The following is an 11,994-nucleotide window of genomic DNA, read 5'->3' as shown; positions in this document are numbered from 1 at the left end:
AGACTCCATAATTTTACAGCCTTAAACTGCTACACCAGCTGAACATTTCTGGGTAGGGATGGAAATCTGTAAAAGAAAAAGAAGAAGGGGAAAGTTTTGATTAAAAGGAATGTATTTATTTAATTAGGCATTGGTTGTTTGACAATGAAACTGGAAGTCTTCAATACAGTGTACATCGGGTTATATGCGCTTCAGGTTACATATGCTTCAGGTTACACACTCTGCTAACCCAGAAATAGTGCTTCAGGATAAGAATAGAAATTGGGCTCTGGCGCTGCGGCAGCGGCAGGAGGCCCCATTAGCTAAAGTGGTGCTTCAGGTTAAGAACAGCTTAAGGTTTAGAACAGACCTCTGGAATGGATTAAGTACTTAACCCGAGGTATCACTGTACTTCTCCATCTCTCTTTCTCTCTCTTTTAACAGATGTATACCAGGAATAAAAAACACAACCAGCCCTGCACAGGCTTGCTGCTGTCAGGTACTAATCTGGCACCTTTTAATGCTGGAAGACAAAGGGTTTCCTTAGCTAAAAATAACCACTCCTTTCCTCCTTTTCCTAATCTTCCTCCCTTGCTGCAGATTCATTATGTGTGCTCAGCACCCAGCAGGATTTACTGAGATTTAATGACATCACAGATTAGAAACCAGCCTCTGTTGCAATGATTCCTGTGTGCTTAGCTGTTCAAATGCATCTAAATAAGGAAATACTGTAGTGTGTTTTTCACATGTGTATGACAGAGTAAGTGATTGAAGCCTAAAAAATACCTCTGTGTATTTTGTGTTAAGTAATGTCTCCCCAGGATATTATATGGTTCACCTATTTGGCTCGAGAGTGCCTGGAATCCATTTCCCGCAGAGGTTCTGGGCAAAAATGAACTGCGAATTGAAAGTAGAAGTTACTGACAAAAAGTGGGATCTAGATCAGATGTTTAGTGGATTTTCCCAGGAACAAAGGTGTTGTTCAACTGATTCCACCTCCTCCTTGCAGCCCCAAGGTCTGAGAGCCCTCCTATCTTCTTCCTAAAGCTGGAAAGAGACATCACCTTGCCAACAAAGGTCCGTATAGTTAAAGCTATGGTTTTCCCAGTAGTGATATATGGAAGTGAGAGCTGAACCATAAAGAAGGCTGATTGCCGAAGAATTGATGCTTTTGAATTATGGTGCTGGAGGCTCCAATACTTTGGCCACCACATGAGAAGAGAAGACTCCCTGGAAAAGACCCTGATGTTGGGAAAGATGGAGGGCACAAGGTGAAGGGGACGGCAGAGGACGAGATGGTTGGACAGTGTTCTTGAAGCTACCAGCATGAGTTTGATCAAACTGCGGGAGGCAGTGGAAGACAGAAGTGCCTGGCGTGCTCTGGTCCATGGGGTCACTAAGAGTCGGACATGACTAAACGACTAAACAACAACAAAGCTGGAAAAGTACTAACTAGGTTTTGGGAAAGAGGTGGGAGGACTCTAGGACCCTGTCAGAGGCCTCACACCACCTTCCCAGAGCCTAGCGCATCATTTACCTGACTTTGGGAAGGCAGCGTGAGGGGTGCGGGAAGGGGCATCAAATGTTGGTGAGGGCTACAACAACAACAAAGCCTTGAGGGGTGTGTGTGTGTGTTGGACCACCTTGATGTAGACCATTGCTCCCCACAGTCCAGAATACCACTAAATCTTAAACATAAGAAGAGCTCTGCCAAATGCTCATCTAGTTCAGCACTTGCTGTGAATACTGGAAGACTGCAAACAGACTTTAAGTGCAGCAGCCCTCTTCATTTCACGCATAGTACAGGTTCAGCCTTGAAAAAGCATCTTCATATGAGAAGGGCTTGCTTTCAAAAGCCTGTATGTTTCCTTGCAAAAGCTTACGGTTGATTTTCTTCATCTGGAATACGAGAATAAATGCCAGTATTTCAAGGATTTCCCTTGAGGTATTGCCTTTAACAACACACACACACACATTCCATTTGTTAGGAAGTTATTGGGCAACAATAATATACCTGAGAGAGAGAATTAGCTTCTCTTCTTCCACTGAGTTCCAAGCAGAGTGGAAGGGTTACTCTGGGACATAGCCTTGATGATCAAACAGCTCAGAAAAGATCAAGTCTCTGAGACTCTTGACAATGATGAACGAGAGTGTTATCCTGAGTAGGTATGATTCTAAATGACAGCTTGCCTTGGCATGAGAGGCGGAGACAGCACAAATATTAATTTCCTTTGCCGAGAGTGGGTGAATTATTTAAACTAACATTGATATGGAAAATGACGAAACAAGCCTTGAGGGTTCTTTCGCACTTCAGCAGAGTGAGCACATTTTTATCTTTGCTGGAGTCATTCTTTCTGATGCACTTATGCCAATTAGCTATAATACCCCTTCCAGAATATTTCCCATTATGCATTTTAAAATGCATTCAGTTGAAGATAATGTGCTCGCAGAGAGACTTCCATGGATTATAGAGGATTCTTTAAAGCTTGAGTGAAAAGCCTTCTGCATGCAAAAGGGGCTGGATTCAGTCCCAGGCGTCTTCAGGGGGGAAATATAAAAGTGCCAGGTATCAGAGATTGGAAGGACATCATTGGAGAGCTGCTGCCAATCAAGGTAACAAAAAAGTAATAATGATAATAGGCTAGATCAGGGGTATCCAATATGGGTGCCATCTAGACATTGCTGGAGTCCAACTCCCATCATCCCTCACCATTGGTCATGTTGGTTGGGGCTGATGGGAATTGTGGTCCAACCTACCAAGCCAGGTTCAAGTTCCCTGAATTAATTTACAAAACTCAGAAGTAATTACCGTATTTTTTGCACCATAACACTCACTTTTTTCCTCCTAAAAAGTAAGGGGAAATGTCTGTGCGTGTTATGGAGGGAATGCCTACGGGTGGCATGCCTACGGATTTTCCTCCTCTAAAAACTATGTGCGTGTTATGGTCAGGTGCGTGTTATAGAGTGAAAAATACAGTAGGTCTATCTCAGGGACCACCTGAACCCTTATAATCCACCTTGATCACTGAGATAATCTGCAGGACCCTTTCCTGGTTGTCCCTTGAGCTGGTGCAGGTTATTTGACAATGAGACAAAACCAAGCCTTTAGTGTCATTGGCCCGGCCTTGTGGAATGCTCTTCGAACAGAGTTTCCGCAAGCATCTTCTATATTGACCTTTGCTGAAAACTTTTCTTTGTCTCTATGCTTATGCAAATTACAGTGGTACCTTGGTTTGCGAATAGTCTGCTTTGCATACATTTTAGATTACAAACATGTCAAACCCGGAAGTGCATGTGAACTTTTTTTTTGGATTACAACCCATTTTTTTTGGAGGCCCCATTGGCGAAAGCGCGCCTTGGGTTACAACCTGTTTTGGTTTATGAACGGACCTCCGGAACGGATTATAGTTGTAAACCAAGGTACCACTGTATTTTAAAAAACCATTGGTGCTGACCTTTAAAGCCCTAAACGGCCTCAGTCCAGTATACCTGAAGGAGCGTCTCCACCCCTATCGTTCTGCCCGGACACTGAGGTCCAGCTCCGAGGGCCTTGTGGCGGTTCCCTCATTGCGAGAAGCAAAGCTACAGGGAACCAGGCAGAGGGCCTTCTTGGTAGTGGTACCTGCCCTGTGGAATGACCTCCCACCAGAGGTCAAAGAGAAAAACGACTACCAGACTTTTAGAAGACATCCAAAGCCTGCCCTGTTTAGGGAAGCCTTTAATGTTTAACAAACTATTGTATTTTAATATTTTGTTGGAAGCCACCCAGAGTGGCTGGGGAAACCAGATGGGTGGGGTATAAATAATATATTATTATTATTATTATTATTATTATTATTATTATTATTATTATTATTTCCTCTAATAGCTAACTGGTGATCTCTCTCTCTCTGTGTGTGTATGTATCTTTAGTAGGTAGATCATGACACTCTTATCTCAGGGTTGTGGGTTCGAGCCTCATGTTGGACAAAAGATTCCTTCAATGGGTTTAGACTAGATGACGTGTGTGTGTGGGTGTGGGTGTGGGTGCATGTCCATGCTTTGTTTTTTTAAATGACATTGCATTATATAAGTATTTCTATGAAATAAATATTTTATTCTTTCTTTTCTATTATATTTGTATCCTGCCTTTCCTATCAAAGGAACTCAGGGCAGCAAACACCACGAAGTTAAAGCAATACAAACTAAATTAAAAAAAATATTTTAAACATCTAAAAAACCTGTATGACCTCATGATTAATTATTTCAAGGGTGCCAGGTATCTTTCAGCTACCAAATGCCCCAGTAAAAAGGGATGTGTTTAGTTTCCATTAATAATAAGAGACAGACACCTTACCAAAGAGGGCATTCCACAAAAGTACATAGAGGGCACCAGCTGGCAATGCCAGGCCAGATGGGTCTGTTGTCTAACTATGTAATGACGAATACTTAATTTCATGTAGGACTTCAAAACCACCTGCAAAAAATTGTGTGTAAATGTCATCTGGCGGTGGTACTGGGCAAGAACTGGAGATGCCAAGGTTCAAATCTGCACTCATCCACGAAGTTCATGGTATCTTGGGCAATTTATCAACTGTCAGCCTAACCTATCTCAGAAGCTTGTTGAAAGAATAAATTGGGAGTAGGGAAAGAACCATGTATAGTTGAGCTCCTTGGGGAAAAGGTGTGATAAATACATAAATAATAATAATACTTAATGTATGCAAAACTGATTTTTTTGCGGGGGGGATTAAAGCAAATTTAATTTTGAATTTTCTTTATCATTTGTTTGAGGAACAGTACTATAATATAAAGTGTGTGCACTACTCATGAGAGAGCAAAGTCTATGCAGATGAAGAGGACATTCAAGACCTTGCAACTCCTTTAAACTCTTGTTTTATTTTATTTTATTGGAATCCCCCCTCCCCCATTTCATCCTTACATTGCATTAATTGTGCAATGGGAAATGGCTTCAAAAGTTTCACAGCACAGATAATTTCTTTACAGACTTTCTGGGACACCTCAAAAGAGACTGGCTGGCTGCAACAACTATCATTTGTTGACCATGTGGTCTTTCTGCCACCTTGTGGAGAAGTGTCACTTAACTCCTAAAAATTAGCAGGAAAAGTAAAGATCTGCTGCTATTCCTGTTGATCCAGTGGACCTCCCTCCCTCGCTGCAAATATATAGATCAGGTGACATTCCTTTCTCACAGCTTGTTCCATATGCACACTGGAATTCTTGCAAAGCACAGGATGCTTTTGATCAAAAGATAAGTAACTTTCCCCCTCTAGCATAGCTGTTTCCCCTCCTTTCAGTGGAAGAGAACAACTACGGTGTATATAACGCAAGTGAGATTCTCTGTGGGTTGAGTCACCTATCTTTATGCCCTCCTCACAGTGTCTTTTCAATGGAGCCTGCAAAGTCATCTGTGCTTTGTCAATGTCAACTGTAATGAAAATCTAATGTAATTGTATGCGCCTGTCTGAACCAAAGTAGGCATAGAAAGCGGGGAGTGTTTGTCTTAAGGAGCAAAAGGGATTCACAGGTAAGGATTGCAGACTCTCCCCCTGCTTATCTCCTTGCAGTTCCTCTCCTCAGGCATTTTTAGGCAACCAGGGCTCTGAAGAAGACATGTGGACAAAACAGCCCCTGAGAAGTGCTGAAAAGAGGTGAATCTAGTTCTGCTGGTGTTGAGTCTTGTTTCTCCCTATTGCAAATGAGTGCTTTCCATGCTGACTGGAGCTGGCTGGAGTTGTTGTCTCAAACATTTGGAGGGCACCAGATTGGGGAAGGCTGTACTGATGGAAAGCAGTCTTTGATAGCAGCCTTAGTTCCTACTTACTATCAGACTTATTGCTGAACCCAGCACTTCGTTCTTTGCTGTCACTAAGTTTTGGATGATACAAATATTTATGTGTGTCTGCCATAAAATTTGGACCCGATTCCATTTCAGCCCTTCAATCTGAGTTTACTCAGCCAATCTGGCGGTAACCCAATTTGACTTGGAGGTCAAAATGTTGACCTTTATTCCATTGCGCCCCCCCCCCTGGAAAATTAAAAAATAGCTTAACTTTTTTTTTCCTTTGGCAGAAGTGGGTGAAAGTTGTAGGCCTTGTGGCCTAGAAAATACATTCAGCAAAATTATAGGCAAGCAAGCACAGGGGCTTTTGTGCCGGTCATCTTTAAAATATTCATTTGTTTATTTAAAGAAATAATTTTGGCAGAACTGGATGAATTTTGCAGGTAAGAGCATGCTTCCAATCCTGCCAAAATTCACAAGTTTGGATGCACTGGTTTTCCTGAAAAGGTAGTCATTACCATTTTAGAGTGAGTTATAAAGGAATTATTTAATCTTCCCTGGAGTTTGGGGGGCAATTGGATGGAAATTTCAGAAATGAGAAGTGTCCATGGGTAAGCAACTGGCCAAATTGCAGACACATAGGTCCAGGGAGTTGTGTGGGAATAAGTAAAAGGGATCTGTCTTCCAGGTAAAAATCCCTGGATTTCATTCAATAGTTATCATAAAGCTACCTGATGAGCAAAATTGAGTTCAGTGTCACTGCGTAAATAATGTTTATTGTAAAAGGAGTGCAGGAAATGACCTGGGGATGTGAGGTCTGGTTGTTGTTTTTAAATAAAACTTGTAATATAAGCAGACAAATCTTGAAAGTTGTTGCAACAAATCTAATGGCTCCAAAACACTGAATCATTAAGTGTTTCTCTTTTCATGTTTCATCTAGTTGTTTTCCTTATAAGGGAGTAGTGCTAGAGAACAAATAAGATCTAAAGGAGAACTAGAGGGAAAGGGTATTTAAGTGGCCTGTTGTTAACATCTCTGCGCTCTTCTAGATGGATGCACATCGTATCTTCAGGGAATGGAGTGCCATTTGCTGCTTTCTCCGTCTAGTAGTAAAGACGAGAGTAGTGTACAGGCATAGATAAAAGAGATAAAAGCTAAGGAGCATCTTAGGATTGCGAACGTAATTGCTACTGAAACTAGTATTATTGTATCAAGTTCTCCCTCTCCTCCTATAATGCGTAAAATCCCTTTATACTATTCTGGGGTGTCATCAGCCAGTCTCAGCTCCCATCAGCAGTAACCAACGAGAGGATGCCATTTTCTGCTCATTTGCAATCAGGAGGAGAATTGAGTGGCGTGATACAAGGCCTCCTTTCTCAGTTGCCTCATGGTCCTTATTTTCTAGGAACCAAATGGCATGTTTTTTTGCACCATCTTTTCCAAAACTGTTTGATATGTTTATGGTTTTTGGCTTGATCAGACTTATTTAGAATATTTATGTGTCACTTTTCACTCAGGGAAGAACATCCCCAAGCAACATAAACCATAAAATACATTTAAAAACCCTGTATAAAACCGTCATAAAGCATGGGACCTAAACATGTTCATGCAAAAATATTTATTAAATGGCAATCCTGCTAACCCCACTAAAAGATGTGCACTAAAACAGGCTCAACACCCCTTACCCTTAACTCACTACCCTCCAGATTAATAGCCAAAGGCTATGAATTAGACTGGTACCTAAAAGCAGATGATCATGGCAGTAGGCATGTTTCACTAGAAAGAGGATTGTGTAAATGGGGAGCCAGCACCGAGAAGGCCTGTTTTCATGTTCCTATCCCCTACACTTCCCTCAGTGGGGTTGCCATATGTCCAGAATTACCTGGACATACCCAGAATACTGTAGCTGGAAGCAGTGTCCAGGCAGAAATTGGGAAAATGTCTGGGGAAATGCGGACATATGGCAAGCCATGTTGTCATTTTTGCCAATTTTCCTTTAAAAATAGCTCAAAATAGCTCAAAAACAGCAAGCGGCAACCACTTTTGTGTCCGGATTTTCACTTTTTGAAATATGACAACCCTAGCATAAGCACTATGAATTGAGTCCAAAAACTAATTCGTAGGCAGGATATAGGTGCCAGAATTGGTGTTATATGCTCAGATTACCTTATCTGGCCACTAGATTCTTCACTATCTGTACTAGGTGAAGAATCTGAACCATCTTCAAAGGATGACGCATGGATGACACATTGCAGTAAACTGACTTAGAGGTAACCAGAGCACAGGCAACAGAAGTTAGGTGATCTCTGTCCAGATAGAATTGCTACTATGCTACCAACCAAAGCTGGTGGAAGGCCCTCTGTGCTACCAAGGCCACTTGTGGTTTGAACAACAGCAACAGATTCAGAAGTAGCCCCAAGACAGGCACCTTTCCATTTATGGGGAGTGTGACTCTTTTCAGAACAGGTTGAACCACATCCCTCTGGTCTAGGATACCCCCTGTTATCATCAGATAACGTTTTATCACCATTACACTCCTGGTTTTCTCTGATGGCATTAGATTTATATGGATAATGGATTTATTGAGCTGTCTCTCATTTGGCTGCTGTTGCATGTGAGACATCTTTCACCCTGTTCTCCTTTTGTCACATTCTTGAAGATTTAATTTGCCATATATGTAAAATCCCACCTCCTCATTCTAACCATTATTTAGTTTGGTGAATTGGGGGTCCAGTTGAGGGTGACTTCCAAATACTCAGCTGCCCCATGGTGGTGGCAGCTGTTAAAGCCACGGAATTGGACTGTCATCAAGAAGGAACTCATTGATCGTACATGCAAATGTCAACAAATAGAAAGGGCTGAGTGTGCAGTTGGCTGTTGCTGCTTGCAAGAACCAAAGATGCTATTGGCCAGCTGACATCTGTAGAGAGAAAGAGAGAAAAAAAGTCCAAGCGTATAAATAATTTTATCTGACAGGTATGTAAAGTGCCTCTACTTCTAATCATTATCGTTGTTATAATGGTGTATGCATGTAACCAAATATATCATCTTGCCTAGTAATTTTTTATGGCAGTCTAGCAAGGGGCATTGAATATGCTTTCGAAAGCTTTCTGATAAAATGCTTGAATACTTTAAAAGCCAATGTGAATCGTGCATTAAAGGCCCCATAAGGACTGGGTTTGGCTTGCATACTTTTTGCAACACCTTCTCCCTTTAGAAGCTGCCCAGCTGCTAAGATAGAGGCTCTGTTGAGGGTTACTTTCTTCCAGGAGGTCCTGTTTCTGAGCTCCCAAAACTTGTCCTTCTCAGTAGTGGCCCCTGATTTTGGGAATTCCCTCCAGGAGTCACATGCAGCTGCTTCACTGTATAGTTCTAGGTGACCTATCAAAATATTTATGTCCCATGAAGCTTTTGAAAATTTTGCTATCTGTTCAGCCTGGCTGTGTCTTTTGCAATTTCTCTGTGTTCCTCCCCGTTAGTGAATATTGTTTATAATTTTGTTTTGAAATCTGAAATATTGTTAACTTGTTGGTTTTTAATGGTTTTTTTTAATTGTACATCACATTGTGTACACTTTGTTGTATGATAAATCACTTTGTAGATTTTTATTTTTTTTTGAAAGGTGATCTCTACATTTTGACTAAGTAGTACCGGTAGTTTTAATACTTACTATTAACCACAGCCTTGTATCCAGCATTGCTTGGGGACGCTACAATCCAAAAAAATCACTGCAGTTTTGAGATCAAGGGTTAAAATCAGCACCAATTTCAAAGGTTCAGTCTACCATCTTAATTCAAGATGCCACTCAATTGTATCCAAACATAGATGAAAACCTGCTCCTTGATCTCAGGAAGCATCATGAAAAATTTGGTTATCATATCTTAATAGGTGTTCAAATGCATAGCAAACAGGCAAACAGCTTTCCAAAATATAAACTGCACACCAACAGTTAGGTGCTGCGTAGTAATTAAATGTTTGTGTCTTTTTCTCTTTTGTGTTTAAGCATATGGCACAGTTGCCATTGTTACTAGAAGGGCCTCATTTGAATAGTTTAATAAACAGTTTGCATGGTCTGCTGAGTCAATTAATCTTTGAGACAAGTGGCTGATCTCTAAGAACGATCAACACTGTTTGCTCAACGGCAATCCCTGAAGGATTCTTGGGTTGTGACTTATTCCTCTCACCCTTCTTGCCGTTGTCTGCTGCTGTGGATGCTGCTGCTGATTCAGCTGCTTATAGAGCATCTTGAATGAATTCCACATGCTGCCTTTCCTAAGGTCTAGAGAGAAAAGAGCACCAGCAACTGTGCATCGTTGTGTCTGGAGGTGCAGGCACTTTGGACAGAAATGGACAGCACAGTGGAGCTGCTAAAAGCACACACTCTGGGTTGGGATGCATCCTCAGTTCTCTCCCAGTAACTGGGCCTCAAGGAAGACATTGTCAGCCGACTCCTGCTTAGTATAATGGATAAGCTACTGGACATTTGATACTCTCTCTGTGTGCATGTGCTGCTGCTTATTGCAATGCTGTGCATATAGAGCAGGGATGGGGAACTTGACACCCTCCAGATGTTGATGGATTAAAACTTCCATCCTCTCCACCCACTGGCCCTGTTGGCTGGGGCCGATGGGAGCGGGAATCCCACATCTGGAAGGCTCCAAGTTCCTTTCCCTTGAGGAGCTTTCAGCAAGTTACTGGGCTAGCATTCTCTGCCTGCTCCAACTTCCCTTGCTTCCCCCTCTCTTCATTTTACATCCAACCTGTGTCTGGGCATAATGTAAGCAGGAGTGAGGAGCAGAATGCCCTTCTTCTTCTTTTTATTTTTGCAAAACACACACCCTTATTTATGCAAGGAACGTTATACAAAAAAGGATAAGCAGATACATCCCCTGCAACAGGGGATAATGTAGCTGTTCTTTTCCCCACTGATGGAAAGAGTGCCATCTGTGGTGTGTTATGCAAGACCCACCCCCCAAAGCAGCCATGCTGTGTTATACCATAGCCCCATGGCAGCCATTTTGTGACTGGCACCCATAGCATTTTATCTAAATTCCAAATGTGCCCACATATTGGGAGTGTGGTACTGGGGAAAGGAATTGGACCTTACTCCAGCACTAGAGCCCCAATCTGAGTTAATACCCCCAGTGGCAGCATTTAGCTATTTAGAAATTATCTTCCATCGACTTGTTGAATTTGAACAGGACGAAAGGCCAAACAATGGTAACACTCCCATGTAACACTAAGTTGTGATTTAGTGCTACACAGATGAGCCAGAATGAGTCTGAGCAAGGTGTTGAGCCTAGTTTGCAACAATCAATGGCTAGTTTAACAAGCCAGTTCATAACCCATGGTTTGAAATTGGCTTGTTGTGAAACTAACCATAGTTTGCAGCCATGATCTCTGGTCTGATCATGCTAAGTGCTAAGTGAGGATCTTTTAAAGACGAACTTAAACTCTGCCAAAGCATTTGACATAGATCATGACATACACTTTTAGATACAAAACTATGCTTGATATGCAATAAGCATTTCCCAGACTGCCTTCAGCATGGCTGTATATTTCCATTTTCTTCTCATTTTGCCTCAAGCAAAAGTTATGAAAGACTAGCCTGAACCATCTTGTTTTTAGTTCAGGGATGTTTCCCAGAAATTCAACACCCATTGTCTTTTTATATTGAACCAGATGACTCCTCAAGAAATCCCAGGAATGATGATTAGCACCTCTTGTTCCTCATCACAATGACTAATCTCTAAAGCCTTTTCTTCTAAATCGAAATGTAACTCAGATGATTTGATTGGTTTTCACAACCACCTGCTGGATCAGATCATTCACTACATTAGAACCAATTATTTATTACATTTGCTTTTCCATGTGCTTTATCACAGAGTTCTTGAAGTGCCTTGCGAATGTTTTACTAATACTAAACTAGCATTGCATGCACAAGCAGTAGTGAAACCTGGGCTTACCTGATCCTCATCCAGTGTAACCAAGATGCGATGAAAAGAATTTATTTTCACTTTTAAACTGACTAAAGTTCCTCATTATGTCCAAACTCAATGAACTTTGGCTAAGCTCTAGCTGGTGCAGGCAAGAATTGGTTGGTGGCTTATAATGCTGGTTTGAACTCAAACTATAGTTTAAACTAACCAGAATTTATCTAGGTTTGGACATAACTAGTAACTCTGGAGAAGTGGGGAAGGAAATGATGCAAACCCAAGGCATGTGCTAAACCA

The sequence above is a fragment of the Podarcis vaucheri genome (genome assembly GCF_965113315.1).
Source record: "Podarcis vaucheri genome assembly, chromosome: 1".
NCBI classification, from domain to species: Eukaryota; Metazoa; Chordata; class Lepidosauria; order Squamata; family Lacertidae; genus Podarcis; species Podarcis vaucheri.
Note: the sequence above shows the minus strand (reverse complement) of the source record.